This window comes from Aegilops tauschii, chromosome 2, assembly GCF_002575655.3.
Source record: "Aegilops tauschii subsp. strangulata cultivar AL8/78 chromosome 2, Aet v6.0, whole genome shotgun sequence".
NCBI lineage: Eukaryota > Viridiplantae > Streptophyta > Magnoliopsida > Poales > Poaceae > Aegilops > Aegilops tauschii.
The window spans coordinates 577,496,634-577,514,883 of NC_053036.3; the positions used below are offsets into that span (position 1 = coordinate 577,496,634).

The following is an 18,250-nucleotide window of genomic DNA, read 5'->3' on the forward strand; positions in this document are numbered from 1 at the left end:
GGCGACGAAAGCGTGCCGACGAGCAAGTGGATGAGCACGGGCTGTTCCCCGGAGCAGCTGGCGCGCGCGGGTGGCTTGGGCGGCGCCGAACACGGCAGAGCCCGCTGCCGACGCCGGCGTAGGGCGCGAGTGAGAGCTTGGAGGGTACTGGTGAGAGGGGGAGTGCATGGCGTGGTTCGGCAGGCGAGCAGGGGCCAGAGACGGGACGTGTCGAGGGTGGCAGTGCGGCGCGGCGACTCAGTGCGCGCGCGTGCAAAACGTGTGCCCTGGGCGCGCCCAGAGCACGCACGCCAGGCGTTCGACGAAATGCCAGCACGCTCTAGAGAGCTTGGGTGAGGCTGGTAGTTAGCAGGCCAGGGCTAGGGACAGCTAGGATGCTAGTGGACATGCTGGATGGGTCAGGGGTTCAAGTCCACAATGCAAACCAGAGGGCATGCCAAAAATTGTTCCTGCACATAGGGCGTTCGACAGAATGCCATGGTCAGCTAGGCAACTCTTGGGGTGGCCAAACTCTCCAGATCCTAGTCTCTTTAGGAGCTCAAGAAGGTGGTAAGGTTAGTTTGGCAAAAATAGAAAATTGATAGTGCAAGTTTTGGAGAAAACCAGTTTTGGGCAGAAACTAAAGGCTATCATTGCATGCACCAAAAATATGCCAATGGGTCCAATCTCCTGGACTTAAGGGTTTGGTAGGGAGGACTATAGGTAGGAAAAAGCTCAAAGGTACTAGAGCAAAATAAAATGGGGTTGCAGTGCAAAACACCAAACTGGACCAGAATAGAAATGAAGATGATTCACTCAAATTTTTCTAAGAACATCACTGGGTTTTTGCATGAAGTTGAATTATGTACATCCACTGACATCTCCAAACACTTGGGAGAATTTTTAGAAGAATATTTAAATATGTTGTAGTGCAAAATACCTACTGGACCAGATTTGAAAAATTGATGTGGAGCTCAAAATCTCCAATGACCAAAAGATGTTTTTGCATAAAAGTGATGTGGAAACTTCACATGACATCCCCAAATTTTGGTGAAAATATTAGAAGCATTTATCAAATGGTTGCAGTGCAAAAAGGGGCTCCAAATTAATGAAGGTTCATTTTAAAAGAATAAGGTTCATGGAAAATAATTATGCAAATAAATCCACTGATAAAGAATTTATTTTATAAAGAGGGCACACAAGTCCAATAATACTTTTGGGAAAGTTTCCACTAGAGGTAAAAACTCACAATATTGAAGAGAAGAGGGTTTTGAAATCAAGGAGAAATCCAGAAAAATAAAAAATTTATTTCCTGGCAAAATTTTAATTAATAAAACAAGGTCAAAATTTTGGGGTGTTACAACACTACCCCCCTAAAAAAAATCTCGTCCTCGAGATTTGCTAAGGGCTGATTTTTAAAAAAAAAATTATACACCCTTAAGTTGAAAACAAGAGTTTGCGCATAGCCTGAATTTAAGGTACAAACATAAGCTGCAACACACAAATAAACACAGCTATGACGTTATAATAAAGACGGCAAAAGGACAGGGTCCGAAGAAAACGTCTTTTGGTGATGGGGTGCACCAGCAGACATCCCCTGACAATGGCGATACAGGATCACACAATTACAGGGCGTAGAAATAACAAGGCTCGTTACTATTCGAGCGACTTAGTCTACTCCGTTAATATCTAAGCGGGCTTGTCTAGAGGACGTCGAGTCTTCCCCACGGGTTTCACCGTCGGGATTAGCCGGCTGAGGTTGAGGGGCTGCAGGGTCGGGGTAGTGGTGATGACCATCGCGGGGGTTGTTGGTCACCACTCTGTTGGAGTGTGTTCCCAAAAGGCGACGAAGCGCTTCTGGGGACATCAAAGTATTTTGGCCGATGGTTGGGGCAGACCGCAAGGACTCGATCGGGTGTCCGAACAGCACGACTGGGTTGTCGGCTTTGGGCTCCACTTCTCCTCTCGCCGGGGCTCGGCGAAACAGTTCTCCACGAGCTGCGATCAGATCAAGGGTGATTTGATCGAATAGTCCCTCGAGTGCACTTACATAGCGCACCAAATGCAATAGCGCAGGATCCGTCTCGTGATCTCCGTTGGCAACCTGGGGCGGCCTACCATACCCGTCACGACTGGGGTAGTAGTAGAACGAGCGACAGTTAAGTCTAGGCGACAAGGGCCGGAGTTGGACTATAGCTTCGCGGGCTGCCAGTTGGATGGCTTGTGGCTCAAAGGAAGTTGTCCTTCCGGTGAACCTGTAGGGGCGTTCTGGCGTCAGACCCCTACCGTAGATGTGCACAGTGGCCCAGTACTGACGGCTCTCACCGTTCATGAGCTCTTGGTACACAACATACTCTGGGGGCTCCTCTAATGCATAGGCACGGCGGGTGAGGTTTGCGAGCACGGTCACAAAACCTCCAAGGTTGGTTGCTGTGGTCTCATTGTGAACAATGGGGCTAGGCATTGTGACTTGGTTTGGGAGAGAGGCTGTGATGTGCTGGGTTGAGGCTAGCGCGCCCTTTTTATAGAAAAAGAGGCGGAGTCTTCCTTCGCACGCTTGCGAGTGAGACAAGTTAGGTGTCGGTCACTGGCGCGTGATCGACAGGCTAAGCTGATAGGTTGGGCACCGACTGCCAAAAGCGTCGGGTTCACTGTGTGGCTATCTTACGCGAGAAGCTTGGCCGGGGTTTGGTTAAGGTCTGGTGGGTTGGTCAACCTAGGTTTATTGACCTGGCTAAGATAGGGTTAGCCAATGGTCAGCCTGGCTCTGATACCAAGTCTGTCACGACCGGATTTTCGGGATATTAATTCTGCAGAAAATGGCCGTTGTGCTCACCAGCCCCAGGATTACTGTTAGCTGATGAGGCACCAACTTGATACAAGAAAATCCAAGCAAGTACAAAAATATGTAGTACAAGACCATTGTGGCCTATGAGTACAACACTTGGTTTCTAATGGTTGATGGCGGAAGCGGTTTGTGGTTCATCTGCGTCTATAGGACTCCATTTCCTCACAAGAACAGCTGACCAGGATAACTCCTATCTTCGCGAGGCTGCTGACAACACTGCGTAGGCTCCGGGGCCGTCGTCGTAACACTCTGCTCCGTGCAAGCAAAATCTGGCCAAGACAATAGCCAGGGACAAGCCAGTGAGTACGTTTGAATGTACTCGCAAAACATCAAGAACACGGGTATAATATATCAAGGGTAATCAAGTTCCGAAAATATTCTATGATCATAACGTCAGTCACGAGATAAACAAAATATTCATGATGCACGCATGTGGGTAATAATAACCAAAAAAATACTAGGTGCCAAACGAGGGTCTGAATGACTCCTCGAGAGGAAGCTGCAAGAATAATAATGCCGCAGTCGGGCGTCGGGGCGACACCACATACAGGGCTTATAACAGAAAATAAAAGACAGTGCGTGCCACAGTCGGGCGTCTAGGCGACACCACATAAAGGGCTTATGAATAAAGGAAATAACAAGCATGCCACAGTCGGGCGTCTGAGCGACACCACCTAAAGGGCTTATATAGAATAATAGTAATGGGTATCCAGGAGGTAGGACCATCCCAGGGATACTCGAAAATACAAATAAAGTAAATGGTTAGTCCACAATAATAATGATCATAATCCACATATGTCACAGTTCATAATCAAGGTTCTGGTTTAGCAGTTTTCCTCCGAAGACCGACACTAAGACCGACACTTGACCTATCCCAAACTGTAGTCCTTAACCATGGACACGGCTATTCGAATAGATGTATAATCTCTGCAGAGGGTGTACTCTTTACCCACGGGTAACGGATTTCTTTAGTCCATCGGGACTAATTCCGTCTACGGTCTTTTGATTGAAAACACGCCTGACCTGCACACACCAGCTTAACTTACCGGTGTCTAGATTCACCCACGACACCTGTCAAGCGAAACTCTAAGTGGGGAGGCTACAACCTCGACGTAGCATGGGATCACAAAATTTATACCACGCGCAAACTAGGGGAGCTACCCCTTCGGCTACAACCGAAACACCCATGCCCCCGGACCGGATGACTGGCTTTAATCCATGGCCATGGGACCCTCATCCCGGCCTCTCTGTACGGTGTGTGCTAGACAGGGGTTGACAACTTACTGAACCGTACCCTACCTAAGGCAGGGACAAGTGGTAGTACCAGGCAAGTATGGGGGTTACTGGACAAGACTCGATCTAAGGCCGACTCAGGAGGTTCAAGTGTTCCCTACATGATTAGCATGACAAAAGTATTACCATTAACAGGTAGGCTTATCACTCGTCAAGCCTCACCATGCCATACCGGACATACTCGTCCCGACGAGGTACTAGGGACAAGCCCGTGTCTACCCAAGACCACGACTTTCCCGGCTTCCTTCCGGTATGCAAGGGAAGCTTACGAGGACGAATACCATCACCAACATATCCATTTATCACAGCAAAGAAAACTCCACTATGCACTCATGCATATGATCTTTTTATCGTCACATAAAAATAATGTATGCTCCAAGTCAAAAGGTGCTGTAACCATATCAAAACACCACACAAAATATTATGCCAGAGTTCGGAAATGCTTGCCTTCAAGTGTATGCATGTGGGGGTGCACTTTTGAAGGTTGCCTTATCTCCAAAAATCCTATTTTGAGAAATATACAAACAACACACATTTCAAAAAAAGTACAAAAAGTTGCCTCAAATATTTTAAAAAAAATCTTAAAATAAACTAGAGGAAATTTGAGAGAGGTAGGAAAAAGAATCAACTCATTTGGAGTTTTATTATAAAAGTTATAGCTGGTCAAAGTCTGGTCAAACTCTGTTTTTAAATAAAACCAGAAAAGAAAACGTTTCGAGGGGAATACGCTTTCGCAGCAGAGGAAACGTACTCGGTGTTATGCGCTATCACTTAACCAGAGAGGGCGGACGCGCGGGTCACTGACAGTGGGTCCAGAGGGCCCACTGGTCAGGTTTGACTGTTCTTTCCTCCCTCCTCTTTCCCTCTGCCCGAACGGCGGCGGCCTCCGGCGATCACCGGCGATGAACGGCGGCTCCTCGAGGGCATCTGAGGGCAGGGATGGGTTGGCCAGACCGAGGCGGTTCTCCCGGTGGGTGCTAGGCAGGCGGGGACGGAGGAGGTCACCGGCGGCGAGCTTCGCGGCGGACGGTGGCTCGGGAGCAGAGCGGGTTTTGGGCTCCGGTGATCCTGGGTCGAAGCTGAGGCGCTAGGAAGCTCCGCATGACTACGGGGAAGTTCTTGGTGGCGTTGGATTGGCGGCGGAGGGCTTGGCTGCGACGCATGGCACGGGATTGCGACGGCGACCGAGCTGGCCGGCGACGAGGAAGAAAGGACTTTCCCGTCGATTGCTGGCTGTGGGAGGGCTATGGGGGTGGCCAGGGGTTGCTTGAGTGATCGGTTGAGCTCGGGGTCCCTTTAAATAGGCGCTCGAGGCTGGCTCCCGCGGTGGCCGAGGATAAGATCGCCGGCGACCACTTTACTGTAGTAGCAGGGCATCGTGGCGGCGACGAAAGCGTGCCGACGAGCAAGTGGATGAGCACGGGCTGTTCCCCGGGGCAGCTGGCGCGCGCGGGTGGCTTGGGCGGCGCCGACCACGGCAGAGCCCGCTGCCGACGCCGGCGTGCCGCCAAGGCGGCGCTGTAGGGCGCCAGTGAGAGCTTGGAGGTTACTGGTGAGAGGGCGAGTGCATGGCGTGGTTCGGCAGGCGAGCAGGGGCCAGAGACGGGACGTGTCGAGGGTGGCAGTGCGGCGCGGCGACTCAGTGCGCGCGCGTGCAAAACGTGCGCCCTGGGCGCGCCCAGAGCACGCACGCCAAGCGTTCGACGAAATGCCAGCGCGCTCTAGAGAGCTTGGGTGAGGCTGGTAGTTAGCAGGCCAGGGCTAGGGACAGCTAGGATGCTAGTGGACATGCTGGATGGGTCAGGGGTTCAAGTCCACAATGCAAACCAGAGGGCATGCCAAAAATTGTTCCTGCACACAGGGCGTTCGACAGAATGCCATGGTCAGCTAGGCAACTCTTGGGGTGGCCAAACTCTCCAGATCCTAGTCTCTTTAGGAGCTCAAGAAGGTGGTAAGGTTAGTTTGGCAAAAATAGAAAGTTGATAGTGCAAGTTTTGGAGAAAACCAGTTTTGGGCAGAAACTAAAGGCTATCATTGCATGCACCAAAAATATGCCAATGGGTCCAATCTCCTGGACTTAAGGGTTTGGTAGGGAGGACTATAGGTAGGAAAAAGCTCAAAGGTACTAGAGCAAAATAAAATGGGGTTGCAGTGCAAAACACCAAACTGGACCAGAATAGAAATGAAGATGATTCACTCAAATTTTTCAAAGAACATCACTGGGTTTTGGCATGAAGTTGAATTATGTGCATCCACTGACATCTCCAAACACTTGGGAGAATTTTTAGAAGAATATTTAAATAGGTTGTAGTGCAAAATACCTACTGGACCAGATTTGAAAAATTGATGTGGAGCTCAAAATCTCCAATGACCAAAAGATGTTTTTGCATAAAAGTGATGTGGAAACTTCACATGACATCCCCAAATTTTGGTGAAAATATTAGAAGCATTTATCAAATGGTTGCAGTGCAAAAAGGGGCTCCAAATTAATGAAGGTTCATTTTAAAAGAATAAGGTTCATGGAAAAATAATTATGCAAATAAATCCACTGATAAAGAATTGATTTTATAAAGAGGGCACACAAGTTCAATAATACTTTTGGGAAAGTTTCCACTAGAGGTAAAAACTCACAATATTGAAGAGAAGAGGGTTTTGAAATCAAGGAGAAATCCAGAAAAATAAAAATTTTATTTCCTGGCAAAATTTTAATTAATAAAACAAGGTCAAAATTTTGGGGTGTTACAGTCCCCCACTATGCCTACCTCAAGATGAAGATGCCAAGCACCAAGGGAATCCTAACCATAGTCGGAGACTACAAGAAGTCGTCCGCCTGTGCGGCAGACAGCAGCCGGCTAGCCGAGTCCCTCGTGATTGCAGCGGAGAAGTGGCTCCTTGACCGGGTTGTGGCAATGGTAGGAAAGCAGCCAGAAATGTCGCCAAACCCCAAGGAGTCAGAAGCTGAGTGCTCGTTCAAACCGGAAAAAGAAACAAAGAAGATACCCTTGGACCTGGAGCACCCGGAGAGGCATGCTGTCATAGGTGCAAACCTTGACATCAAATAGGAAGGCGAGCTCGTCGACTTCCTCTGTGAGAATCGGGACATCTTTGCATGGTCTCCCAAGGACATGCCGGGTGTTCCGACGGATTTCGCCGAGCACAAGCTACATGTCCGACCTGATGCCAAGCCAGTCAGGCAGCCCTTGCGCCGCCTGTCAGAAGAAAAGAGAAGAGTCGTTGGAGAAGAGATAGCCCGGCTTCTAACAGCCGGCTTCATCATGGAAGTGTTCTTCCCAGAATGGTTGGCCAACCCAGTCCTTGTGCTAAAGAAGAATAAGCAGTGGCGCATGTGTATCTAGTATACTAGCCTCAACAAAGCTTGCCCCAAAGATCCCTTCGCTTTGCCAAGAATTGACCAAGTGATAGACTCCACAGCCGGATGCGAGCTGTTGAGTTTTCTGGATGCATACTCAGGGTATCATCCGATCAAACTGAACCCGGCAGATAGGCTGAAGACTGCCTTCATCACACCATTCGGAGCCTTCTGCTACCTGACCATGACGTTCGGCTTGAGGAATGCCGGCACCACGTTTCAGCGTTGCATGCAGAAGTGTCTCCTCAAGGAACTCGGCAAGAACGCCCATGTCTATGTCGACGACATTGTGGTGAAGACGGAGAAGCGTGGCACGCTTCTAGAAGACCTCAAGGAAACCTTTGAAAACTTGCGCTGCTTTCAGATTAAGCTTAACCCGGAAAAATGCGTCTTTGGAGTAACAGCCGGCCAGCTTCTTGGCTTCCTGGTCTCAGAGCACGGCATAGAGTGCAACCCTGTGAAGATCAAGGCCATCAAGAGGATGGAGGTGCCCACCCGACTGCTGGACGTGCAAAAATTCACCGGCTGTTTGGCATCCATCAGCCGTTTCATCAGTCGGCTGGGCGAGAAGGTTCTTCCCCTGTACCAGCTCATGAAGAAGACCACTTTTTTCGAGTGGAGTGATAAGGCGGATGAAGCTTTTCTCCAGCTCAAGAAGATGTTAACCACTCCGCCTGTCCTGGCGGCTCCGGCTGCTAAGGAGCCCATGCTTCTCTACATTACCGCCACCAGCCGGGTGGTCAGCACAGTCATAGTGGTGGAGCGCAAGGAAGACGGCAAAGCATTACCAGTCCAGAGGCCGGTGTATTACCTGAGTGAAGTGTTGTCCGCCTCCAAGCAGAACTACCCCCACTATCGGAAGATATGCTATGGCGTGCATTTCGCTGCCAAGAAGCTGAAGCCATACTTTCAAGAGCACCCAATCACTGTTGTCTGCACTGCTCCACTTGCCGAGGTCATTGGAAGCCGAGATGCTTCGGTCCGAGTGGCCAAATAAGCCATATATTTGTCCCCCTACACCATCTACTACCAGCCTCGCACCGCCATCAAGTCCCAAGCACTGGCCGACTTCCTCGTCGACTGGGCCGAGACCCAGTACCTGCCGCCAGCGCCGGACTCCACCCATTGGCGGATGCACTTTGATGGTTCCAAAATGCGCACTGGTTTGGGAGCCGGCATCGTCCTCACCTCTCCCAAAGGCGACAAGCTCAGATATGTGCTGCAAATTCACTTTGCCACCTCCAACAACGTAGCTGAATACGAAGCACTCATACACGGGCTCCGGCTTGCCAAGGAACTCGACATTCGCCGGATCTTGTGCTATGGTGATTCCGACTTGGTGGTCCAGCAGTCGTCAGGTGACTGGGACGCCAAGGATACAAATATGGCAAGCTACCGCTTCCTCATCCAGCAACTCAGTGGATACTTTGAAGGGTGCGAGCTCCTCTATGTGCCACGAAACGACAACGAGCAAGCCGATGTTTTGGCACGGATCGGCTCCACCCCGCAAGCAATACCAGCCGGCGTCGCCCTACAGCGCCTCCTCAAGCCGTCTGTCAAGCCATCACCAGAATCAGACTCCATCTTCGTCCTGGCTCCCCCCGAAGCAGTCGAATCCGACTTGGGGACCCCAACAGCTGGCTCGGGGACTTCGGCAGGTGGCTCGGGGGCTGCAGCAGTCGCACCCGGCCTGGGAACTTCAGAGCCCGGCCCGGGGACTACAACAGTCGGCCCGGGGACTTCATCGACACAGCAAGCGGTGGCTGACTCCAACCCGCCGCCTCCCGGCCCAACCGCCCTCGTGCAAGTAGTAGTCCTGGCAGTCAAAGAAATAGCATCACCTTCATGGGCGCAGCCCATCCTCAACTTTCTGGTGAACAAAGAGCTGCTGACTGATGAGATCTCGGCCCGACAAGTGCAACGTCGGACAGCAGCATACACCATTGTCAACAGAGAACTTATGAGGCACAGTGTCACTGGTGTGTACAAACGCTGCGTGGAGCCGGAGAAAGGCCAACCAATCCTCAAAGATATCCACCAAGGCGAGTGTGGTCACCACGCAGCTTCAAGATCACTTGTTGCCAAAGCTTTCCGCCATGGTTTTTTCTGGCCGACTGCTCTAGAAGATGCCAAAGACTTGGTCCAGAAGTGCAAAGGGTGCCAGAAGTACTGCTCCAAGCCACATCTGCCGGCTTCTGCACTCAAGACCATCCCCATTGCCTGGCCCTTTGCCGTCTGGGGGCTGGACATGATGGGACCATTCAAGATAGCACGCGGCGGCATGACTCATCTGCTCGTCGCCGTGGGCAAATTCACCAACTGGATAGAAGCAAAGTCAATCAAGAAGTTGAATGGTCCGACTGCCGTGACTTTCATCGCTGACATCACCATTCGGTATGGCATACCACACAACATCATCACTGACAACAACACAAACTTTGCCAAAGGCGCCTTGGCCCGTTTCTGCGCGACGTAGGGCATCCGATTTGACCTAGCGTCCGTTTCCCATCCGCAGTCAAACGGCCAGGTGGAGCGAGCAAACGGCCTCATTTTGTCTGGCATCAAGCCTCGACTGGTCGAGCCTCTCGAGCATTCGGCCGGCTGTTGGCTCGATGAGCTGCCGGCCATCCTCTGGAGCTTGCGCACAACTCCGAACAAGTCAACCGGCTTCACGCCTTTCTTCCTCGTCTACGGTGCCAAAGCCGTCATCCCGACAGACATAGAATTCGACTCCCCCCGAGTCACCATGTACAATGAGGAGGAGGCGAAAGAAGCACGAGAAGACGGCGTCGATCTGCTGGAAGAGGGCCGGCTGTTGGAACTCAGCCGGTCCACCATCTACCAGCAGAGTCTACGCCGATAGTACAATCGGAAGGTCAAGCCAAAATCCTTCCAAGAGGGAGACCTTGTGTTCCGGCTGATCCAGCGAACAGCCGGCAAGCACAAGCTCTCGGCACCTTGGGAAGGCCCCTTCATCATCAGCAAAGTTTTGGGCAATGACTCCTACTACCTGATCGACGCTCAGAAGCCCAGAGCACGCAAACGAGACGACTCTGGCAAGGAGACAGAGAGGCCGTGGAATGCAAACCTCCTTCGAAGATTTTACAGTTAATGAAATATGTACCACGCTACCTTTTGTATTAAGTACGAAGACTCCGGGTCCCCCGAGAAGAGCTCGGGGGCTACCCGCTTTTATCTATATGATAAGTATTATGCCTATGGATGTGTTATTTCATTATTCCGCCTGGCACCGGGTTCGACCAGTCGGCCCGGGGGCTCGCCGCCTTGTACTATGTGGTGCTTCCTGCAGCCGGACAAGTAGTGTGTCAGCACTTAAACCTTTTCCTACCAAAGCCGCAGCTTGCAGAGCGACTGTCCGGTAGGCAGGAGTTAAAGGCAGAAAAAGGTGCCCACATGAAATATGGCTAAGGACCCAAAGCATGTACATAGCTCAAGCCGGTCTCCCGCCTCATCGACCGGCTGCTGAGCAGCCGGCCGGCCGGCTTCTACTTAAATTGCTAGCGCTCTAGTCGACTAAGTACTTGCCCTCCGAAGTAGCTAAGTACTTGACCCAGCCACAGTCCGCAGAGCGGCTGTCTGGCTGGCAAGATGGCAGCTAAGGGAGGGCGGCAAAGGAAAAAAAGCCAAGGAGCAGAAAGCAAGAAAAGTCAGAATTCGGCAGAAGCACAACTTGTGTGGAAGAATATTTACATGTCAAAGGCCTATTGGCCAACATTCAATAGAGTTTGAAATACACCCCATGGATGGAATTGTGCAAATTTAACAAAGTTTGTCGAGACTGATAAAGCAGGAAAAATAAAGATAAGTCAGCGGCCTAGGGAGCAGCAGAGGGGTCCGGCTGGTTGGCGGAGTCGGTGGTGCCGGCTGGTGGAGTGGACGGCTGGTCAGTCTCCGCTTGGTCACCTCCAGCAGCAGTCGGCGCGCTCGAGCGCGGCTTGTTGTTCGAGGCACGGTCAAGCTGAGGCTGGCCGTCCGCTCCGACCTCTGGCGTATCTTCTCTGCTTTCCTCGTCCTCCTCGTCTTCTCCCTCATCGCCGGAGTCGATCACCTCGGCCGAGTCCTCGTCGTCCTCCGGGTTCATCCCAAACCACTCCGGTGGCGCCTCGGCACCATTCTCAGCCAGCTCAGGAACGAAGATGCTGGTGTTGGTGTACTCGGCGATCGCCGCCGCCCGTTTGACAAGGTCGCGCTCCATCGCCACCAGCTCCTCCTGGGCCTCCTGCCGAAACGTGGTCAACTGGGCTAGATTTAGCCCAGGATACCACGCTTTGATGAACTTCAAGGCCCGGCGCGCTCCAGCCCGGGCCGAGGAGCCCTTCCAAGCCTCGAGTCGGCCAGCCTCCACCTCCAGCCAATCGGCAGTTCGGCCGGGAGTGCGCGGAGCCGGCATGTCTGGCCAAAGGGCAGAGATCGCCTGGGCCCCGACACACTGAAGACGACGCAACATCCGATGAGCCGGTCGAACACGGGCCTGGATGCTAAGGAGTTGTTCGCTAAGAATCCGAGGGGCGTCGGCAGCGATCTGCATACCTTCCGTCCTCCGCTCTTCACGATAAGCCTCAATGGCCTGGTTGGCAGCGCCAGAGTGGCCAGGGAAGAAGTCTGCTCAGGCAGAAAGCAAAGAAGCCAGAAGTCAGATGCTAGAAGCCGGCCTGATCAGCAGCCGGCAGCTTAAAGAAAGAAAAAAGAAGATAGCTTACCATCAACCATGTCTTCAATCCTGCCGAAGCCGGCAGTCAGCAACGCCTCATTGTCGGCCCAGGCGGAGCGTTCGGTCTCGAACTCGGCGAGGAGGTTGGACTCTTTCACCTTCGCCTCCTTCCGGACCTTCCAGAGAAGCTCCGCCTGCTCCGGCAGTTGCTTGGCCAGTCGGTCATGCTCTTGGGCCAGCTCGCTGCGCGCTGTCTCCTTGACACGCAATGTTGTGTTGGCTTCACCCAGCTGCTGCTGCAAGACGGCATTGGCCTCTGCAAGAGTAGAGAAAGAAAAAGACGTCAATGATCAACAAAGAACTACGGTCGCCGGGGAGATCCGGCCCGATTGCTCAGCAGTCGGCCCGAATCTCGGGGACTACAGCCCGCGGGTGCGCTATCGCGCCCCCGCAGAGAAAGAAGTTATCAACAATCAGCAAAGAAGAAATGCAGTTGCCGGGGAGATCCTGCCCGACTGCTCAGCAGTCGGCCCGAATCTTAGGGACTACAGCCCGCGGGTGCGCTAGCGCGCCCCCGCAGAGAAAGAAAATGAAGACTTACTCCGGCTGTCCGACAAGTCGGCGGTCCGTTGGTCCAGCTCTCGGACATTGGAGTTAAAAGTGGCCGCGCAAAGGTTATGATAATCCTAAAATAAAGATATCAGACGAAGTTAGCACTCGGAGCTTGCCAATTAAAGTTCTAAGCCGCCTGCTCAGCAGCCAGCCCGAAACTTGGGGGCTACACCCAGTGGGTGAGCTGGCGCGCCCCCACAGAGAAGTACAAGAATCAAGGACGAAGAAGTAAGAGACATACCCGAATGGCCGCTCGCGAATCCATGAACGCCCTTTTGCACTGCTGAAGAGCGGTGGCCTCAGCTCGGAGTTTGGCCTGGACGTCCAGGACCGCTCGATTTAAGGCGCCCGTCCTGCCTCCATGCGCCCATTCAGTGGGCGCGGCGCTGGTTGCCTCGGCATCTGGGACTGACAAGCTCGCGGTGCCGGCTTCCAGCGGTCGTGGCGCTGAAGCTGCTTTCGCGCCTCGGCGGCGTGATGGTGTCTGGGCCTCAGGAGCCGGGCCCATCGTCATCTCGCCTCCAGCTGGCTGCGCCGGCGGGCCAGCCGGCCGGTTGTCCTGCGCTCCTCCAGACGGCGGTGGTGGAGGCACGTCCGCCTCTGGCATGACGAAATGGCCGCCTTCCCTCTCCATGGTCGGATGCTCATCGCCAGCTCCCCCCAGTCGACGCCGTGAACTCTGGTGGTGGCGGCGCGGAGTTTAGGGGAATGACGAATAGTGGCGCCTGGCGGCGCGCGGCTTCTTCAGCCAACTTCTTCGCCACGGCATCAGCCTCAGCCTCCGCCAGCTTCTTCAGCGCGGCGGCCTCCGCCTTGTCCGCCTCCGCCTTCTCCAGGCGGGCGGCTTCCTGCTCCTCGTGCACCTCCCACGCGTTTCGTTCCTGCGCTTCCCGGAGGTCGGCTGCAGGGTCGATTCGCCGGGTGGGGGAGGACGTCTCCACCGACCCAATGACGGAGGCAGTGGCCGACTTCTCGAGAGAGAGCAGGACCCTGAGTCAAGAAAAAAATAAAGAAACGAAGCTCAGATAGAATCGACAAAGAAGGAAAGAAGAAGAAAAAGACACTTACGCCGACACCATAGGAGGCGCCTTCGGAATTTTCTGGAACTTGGCCGCCTTCGCAGCGGCCTCCTTCTGCCTGTTTGCGGCGCTCGGGTTCTTGGTCTTCTTCGGTGTGCTACCGAACAAGACGGCGCCCTGTTTACGCTTGCGCGTGACGCCTCGAGCAGCCGGCTCTATGGAGGGGCCAGCGTCCGCCTTGCCGGTGCCTCGCACATGGCGTGACTCGTCCTCTTCATCATCATCGTTGGGCCAGGTCTCGAGGCCGCCTCCATCTTCGGAGCCGCCTGCTCCGTCGCCACCGCCTATAGCGTCGTCCTCCAGGGCGGCCGCCGCCAAGTCGGGGTCGTCCACATCGCTCACCTCCCGGTCCGGCTGGTAGTTTCCACCCGGCCCAACGATGGCGGCCATCGCCGGAGACATGTAGATCTGCGTCCAAAGGACCGACTGGTCAAGACCAAGACCAAGACCAAAATAAGTACTAAAGAGGAAAGAGTTGAGAAACTTACAGCAGGCGGCGGGTTGTCGCGGGAGTCTTCCGACAGCTTGAGGTCGGAGATCTCGTTCACCATACGGGCGACTTCGGCAGTCGGCATGTCCCTCGTGCACATTTGGCTCGGGTCACGGTGCCCGCTCATCCGACAGATCAGATGAGGCCGGCCTTGGAGCGGGACAACCCGGCACTCGACGAAGGCGACTAGCAGGTGAGACGCCTTGAGGCCTTCCGCCTCAGTCAGCACCCGGAGCCGGTTGACGGCGGCGGTGGAGTCGGCCGACATGGGCTTCGGCTTGTAGCCCCAGTTGGCTCGAGGCTCGGCCAGAGGGCCGGCTTCATAGGGCGGCAAGTTGATGAAGTCGATGGCCGGGTCGACATTCTCCACGTAGAAATAGGACTTCTGCCACAGTTTGACCGACTGTGACAGCTTGATGGCGGGGAAGGCGTTCTTCACCGATGGACGGCACACCGCGACGAAGGCCCCGCACTGGGCCGCCTTCTCCCTGGCGGAAGTGCCTAGTTTGGTGTAGAAGAATGCTCCCCACAACTCAATGGTGGGGAGGATGTCGAGATAGCCCTCGCACATCGTGACGAAGGCAGACAGTAGCGTCCAAGTGTTGGGCGTCAGATGATGCGGCTGAAGATGATAGAAATCGAGGAAGGAGCGGAAGAACCCGCTCACCAGCAGGCCGAAGCCACGGAGGAAGTGCGAGCGGAAGATAGCCCGCTCGCCTCCTTGCGGCACCGGCGAAATCTCCTTCTCCGGCGCCACGCGCACCTTGACGAGGCCCGCGCCGGGCAGCCACCGTGTGGCGCAAAGGAAGGCGAGATTCTCGTCGATCACAACCGAGCTGTCCCAATCCCGTCCCAGCTCGCGCGCCATGGAGACCGAGCTTGCCGAAGAGGTGGCGCGGCGCCGGGGGCAAGGGCTGCAACGGGCGAGAGGCTCCGGGACGAAGAGGGTCGACGGCGACGAGCTGCAGAAGCACCTCGCCGGAGGGTGGAGGTGCGGCGGCAGCAAGAGGGAGATAAGGGCGAAAATGGCGAAGGGAGAGGAGGGCGTGCGTGCTCCGCCGCTCCCCCTCCTCCCCCTACCTATAGCCCCTGGGCTGCGAAGCCGAGGGGGCGGGACGTGGGATCGTAGGATTAACTGCACGAGTTACTGCGCGCAGTAACTCCGCACGGAATCGCAACCGTCTGCCTCGGCCGCGGCGGATCCGCCCGCGCGCCGAGGCCCGGTAGTGGCGGGCCCAGCCTGCTGTCGCATCCCATCGCGCGCGTGGGCTGGCAGGCTGGCCCGGCTGGCTGGCGCCACATGGCGTGCTTACCGCGGGCGGCGGGCCTAGAGGCTTAGCAAGCACGCCACCAGGTTCCCGCCTTGGCGTTTCAAATTATCAGACGAAGCCGCCTGGTCGCGGCCGACTCCCAGCAGACAACTCACCAGGAGACAGACAAAGCATTCAGCAAGAGCACTCGGAGAAGGAAACTGCTGAAGCTTCTCGATTAATCAGCCGCGACGCCTCACCAACTTTGGGGGACTACTGTCGGAGTAATGGGCCACGGGTAGCCTAACCCGAGCCCCTAAGCATTTCAAGACATCGGGCCGGTTGCGCCCCTCAAGTGTCCAGAATAAAGCGCCGCCTTCTGGCGGCCGGCTGACTCGAGCGGCCGGCTAACAGAAGATAGCCAAGCACCAGAAAGCGGCACCAAGACGGGCCGACTCCTAGCAGGCGGCCCGCAATGCCCTCAAAGTCTGCGCCCCATTAAGAAGACAAGACAGGATGTGGCTACAGTGTAGCCCATCACCCCCTATCCAGGGCATGGCGTGGCCACAGTGCCCCGTACAGGCGGAGATCTCCGCACGGCGCGGCACTGTTGCCACTCCACCCCTGACGTCACCCCTGTCAGGCGGAGCCCTGCTCCCACGACGGCCTGTCGGTATGGCCTGTAGGCGGCGGGCCCTACCGGGCAGCGAGAGACCGGAGGACGGCAGAGCTAGAGCAGTCGGACCCAAGGGAGGCCGGCTTCTAGCAGGCGGCCCGCTCCTCCCTCAGTGTCCGTGCGCTATTAACCAGACGAGACACAGAGTAGCTACAGTGATCTCCCACCAGACGGTGGGACTGTAGCCACACCCCCCGACCAAGCAGGCGTCATTAGCCTTACGGCTACAGTAACAAGCCGTCGACCAGACCCGCAAGCGGCGGGGCGGCCTGTCGGCTTCGCACCAGACCAGTCGGCGGGGCTCACCAGGCGGCGGGCCCCAGTGGCCGGCGGAGAAGCCGGCGACCAGAGACACTGACAGCCGGGACCAACACCCGGCCAGATTACCATTGTACCCCTGGGGGTAGGCCTATATAAACCCCCAGGGCACCCATGCAAAGGGTTCCCAACCTGTTAGACCTAGACTCATACATAGAGAGAGGAGAGAGCTAGCCCTGCTTTCTCCTACCTCTAGCATACAGCTCAAGGAGCACCATTGTACTCACTAGTGCCTTAGTGATCATGCGGAGACCCCGCAGAGCAGGACTAGGGGTGTTATCTCCTAGGAGAGCCTCGAACCTGGGTAAAGTACGCCGGCGTTCGTGTCTATGCCTCATCCCGCTTCTGGGCACCGGCGACGTTCTACTCGCTCCCTCCATGATAAGCCATCCCTTGGCATATGTTGCACCCAACCCCCGACACCGGTGGTGCTGGATTGAAAAAAAAGGATCCGCAGGAGTTCTGCCGGGTCCGTCAGGTGCCGCCGGTCCGCAGAAATGACTGGGGCAATGTCGATGCCCACAACGAGAAGCTCACTGTCGCTACCACCAGGATCAATCGCCTCACCGCGGCCGGGCTCACCCTTGAAATGATTGGGGCTGATTTTATCCGCCGCCAGATTGCCCCATTGCACAACAAGGGAAGGCCGGCCTGGGATTACGGGAACGCGGCTGACATCATGAGGCCCCGCCCTCGCTTGAACCACAACTTCACGGTGATGGGGCATGCTCACTTTTGCCAGAGGCTCTTCCAGCTCAATGTGGACGACGGCGGAAAGGCTGAGAGGACCGGCAGGGCCGCGAAGGCCGGCAACGCCGTCAAGGGGCCCCTGTTTGGGTTGCCGGCGGGAGTGGTCCCGCTGAGCAACAATTCTCGCCAGAACGACATCATTGCCATGATGCCTGACTTCAATGCGCACGGCCTCGACCCAAGCTTGGCCGAGCCGGAAGCGGAGCGGGTGCAGGAGTTCTTCGACAACCTGTCGGAGAGGTATGTCTGTGAAGAGCCACTGCTTATCCAGGACACCACCAAGGAGGAGCTGGATTACATCATCGCCAGGGCGGCTGAAGCGGCGCTCCCCAAGGAGGCTGGCAGCGCTGGCACCGTGGAGGATGAGGCCGACACGACCGTAGAGGAGAAGGAGCTTGCCGGATGGGTGGAGTCTGCTGGGGAGGCTAGCAGCGCCAGTGCCGGGGCTGTTGGGTGGGTTGAGTCTGCTGAGGACGCCAGCTCATTGAAGACGTGGTCGAGGAGTCGACCGAGGAGGAGTCCGAGGCCGACGACCCTCCGGCCATGGAGGAAAGGCGCGTCCTTCGGCGGGCTAGCTCCGGCGAGCCGGTCCGGCCCGGCAGGACCACGGAGCGGCAACAGGTCCAGGAGCAGTCTGTGTGCCAGACGAGGGCCGCGGCGACGAAGGCCGCGGCAGTGAAGAAGGCGGTGAAGGTCGCGGTAGCGAAGAAGACGGCGATCGCCTCTTCTTCGTCCAAGCATCGCCGGACCCCATCCCCTTCCCCTCCTCCCGCAGATGTCGGCCCGGAGGCCGATTTTGACCTTGGGTCTTTCAGCCCGAAGAGGAGGTGGAGGACCATGGAAGAGGAGGTGGAGGACGAGTAAGCATCTTGCCCTTCATCACCGCTGATCCTTCAGCCTGTGCCGCCTTTCT

The 18,250-nt window shown here is 55.4% G+C and overlaps 1 long non-coding RNA gene across 1 annotated transcript in view; it reads right to left on the reverse strand.

Annotated features, from left to right (window-relative positions):
- Positions 1-2,761: 2,761 nt before the first annotated feature.
- LOC109764857 (uncharacterized) overlaps positions 2,762-18,250 on the reverse strand; it is a 30,210-nt gene continuing 14,721 nt past the window's right edge. The window contains exon 5 of the long non-coding RNA XR_006670624.2: positions 2,762-3,096. This is a non-coding gene — a long non-coding RNA (uncharacterized lncRNA). The remainder of the gene's footprint in view (positions 3,097-18,250) is intronic.